Source organism: Phytophthora infestans, genomic scaffold (genome assembly GCF_000142945.1).
Source record: "Phytophthora infestans T30-4 supercont1.143 genomic scaffold, whole genome shotgun sequence".
Classification (NCBI taxonomy): Eukaryota; Oomycota; class Peronosporomycetes; order Peronosporales; family Peronosporaceae; genus Phytophthora; species Phytophthora infestans.
Window position 1 is genome coordinate 180537 of NW_003303616.1, and position 3158 is coordinate 183694.

Genomic DNA, 3158 nt, shown 5'->3' on the forward strand with positions numbered 1-3158 from the left:
GACTTACAGCCAAATGTTCATATTGAAGAGAGCACTCGGCGGTCATCGAGTAGTCTACCACTACATGTAGGTCTAACGTGGTTTCTTTACAGCTGCCAGTCGTAGTTGTCGATCTGGAACTGGGTGAGCGACGTGATCACCTCGTCTGGCCTCTGGGAGGCTGGCCTTGATGCTGGCAAAAGCATCCTGGTGCTCTTGCTCCCAGCGCCAGTCGACGTCCTTCTGAAGGAGGCCCGACAAGGGCTTAGCGAGTCCCCCGTACCCTGCACTGTACTTGTGAAGATAGTTAGTCAAGCCCAACCTTTTTCGAAGATCCTTCTGGAATGGGGGCGTTGGCCATGCTGCTATGTCCCTGACCTTGTCTGGGTCAGCCCGAACGCCCACGTTTCTTACGAAGCAACCGAGAACCTTAATCTCTGATGACGCGAAGATGCACTTGTCGATGTTGACGTAAAGCCTGCTCGCTCGCATCACGTCCAACACTCGACGGAGGTGCCCAGATGCACCTCCATGGCCGTCTTGCGTCCCTCGGCACGGCTATGGACGAATATGTCGTCGAAGTACGTCTGTACGAAGGCGTGCAGTGGCCTGAACAATTGCGTCACGAGGCTATTGAATGCCGCCGGAGTGTTAGACAAGCCCTGCGGCATGACGAGCCACTCCTAAAGCATGCCGCTTGGAGTGCCCACCGCGGTGAGTGGGATGTCGCTCTCGCGCATCAAGATCTGGTAGTATCCGTCTACCAAATCCAGCACACTTTACTGTACGCTTCCTGCCATGTTGTTTAACAACACGTCCTTTCGTGGGATTGGTGTTTGGGCCGGCACCATCGCGTTGTTCAGCTTGTTATAAGCATGAACTAGACGGCACTTTCCGTTCGGGTTCCGAACGCAGAAAGCTGGCATCGAGTGCGGGGACTTCGACTCCCGCACCATGCATGCCTTCGCTTTCGCAGCGAAGAAGGCATCAAGCCATTACCTCGTGACACAATACTTTGTGCCAGGCACGAGATCAATCTCATGCCGTACGTCTCGATCCGGTGGGAGTTGGGTCGGTGGATGTTTGCTCACCACGTCCGCATACTCCGATACCTATTGTTTCATTGGATTCCTGGGGGTCCTTAAGATACTCAGAACCCAAGCGCGTCTGACGCTGCTTGCTCAAATCTTCTAGGACGTCCTCGTCCAAGACAGAGGAGTAGTTCAACTTCTCCCGAGTGGCATCTGGTCTAATGAGCACCATCTCGGCAATCTCCCCATCTCGGCAATCTCCCAGCGGCCGTCATTTCTTCGAGGTTCGGTATCTCTGCAACCTCTGGCAACGGCTCCAAGTGGACACCTGATGCCTTGACGAGTAAGCCGGTCTCGCCATCGAAGATGCGATAACACTCTTCCACCGGCCTTGTCGGAGGAGCCCGGGCACTGGACTCCGAGTCGCTTGAAGCGACGTCATCGTCGACGGCGACCGTGACGTGGAGTTTTGCTACTCACGTCTGGGGATGTCGACGCTCCGACATCCGAGGCACTCGTGGCCTCGTGTGATACTGTGGTACCCACACAGGAAGCGTGCTCAACACCTTCCTCTTCAGGTAAGGTCTGGGCGATCGCGTGTGGCACTATGTTACCCACACAGGAAGCGTATTCGACGTCTTCCTCTTCAGTTAAGGTCTGGGCGACCGTGTGTGGAACTCTGTTACCCACCCGGAACACGCTATCGTCAAAGTTCGTGATAGCTGCAGCTGTCTGCGGAGCTAAGTTACCCGCTTGTGGACCCAAGTTACCCACTTGGCCAGAGCCTCCTCTGGGCGCTGCCACCATCAAAACATCCTTGGAGTCGTCATATACGTCGACGACTCCCAAGCATCTGCCGGACGCTTTGGTCCCCCGACAACTCTTGCGAGCGCCCTGGGTTCTGACAGAGGTGGGAACATGACTCACCAATGCTCTGTCGGGCTGCGCAGGGCGGCTGGCACCGATTGCCTTGCCTCGCCAGCCGATCCAGGGCTCGTGCTTCTCAGCCAGGGCATGCCCAGGATCATATCGTATGGATCCATGTCGAGAACAGTGAACTCTTCGAGGCTGTCAAAGTCTTCAAGCTTGACGGCCAGATCCACTTGGACGTTGGGGACAGTGACGACCTTCCCGTCAGCCGGTCGCTCTGATACTGTCCCGTTGCCCTTGCTTTCTCTCAAAACATCGGCCAACTTGTTGCTATTACGAGCAACTGTCTGGCGGCGTGCGAAATTCCTCGATGCTCCAGAATCGATCTAGATTCTGAAGGGATGATCGTATCCCCGTACACATCCGTGTACTACGAGCAACCCGCCGCTGCTCTTCACCGATTCGAGGGTGCGAATACTCTCAGGGGCTAAGTACCCGTGGTATGCGCCACCCGCGCACCCATCAAGAAGACTTAGTTCTTCCCCAGTAGGGCGCCCCGCCCCTACTGGTTTCCGGCGTTCCCCTGCCCCCGAGATCCTGGCTTCTGCCAGCGACCCTTGAGGACGGGCTTGGGGAAAGATCGTCTGCGGAGTCTTTCCGCGGGACAGTCGCGCTTGAAGTGGCCCATCTTCCCGCAGCCGAAGCAGCGGATGTCACGCTGTTCGGCGGAGCCGAGTTCCAATGGGAACTGGTCCGTTGGGGCTCGTTCGACCGGGAGTCGACAAGGAACTCCCAGGCCATGCGAGGCCGGCGTACGCGCCTGGCGATGGCTATACTCTTCCTGAAGAGCCACTTGAATCGCCTCTTCAAGGGTGTTTGACTGCACCCGGAACAGCTGAGTGCGCGCGGGGCCCACTCGAAGGCCGTCCATGAACACTGTCATCTTGATGTGTTTGCTGAGTGGGTTTCCCACTAGGGACGCCGTGAGTTCCCGTATTTTATGGACGTACTCATGCAGCTCACGCCTCCCTTGCTTGCACGAGAGAAATCGCGAGCGCTGGCGGTACTCGAAGCTCGCCGGGAGGAACGCAGCTCGGAGCTGTTCACACAGCTGAGCCCAGGATGTGACATCCAGGGGATGTGTACACCCAACCCTTAGCACGGCCGCTAAGGTTGGAGAGTGCAAAGGCAACACGAAGTTGCTCGGTCGAGATCAGAGCCGCGTCCATAGCGAGCTCTACTTCTCGGACCCAGAAGTGAAGGCTCTCGCCTTCCTTC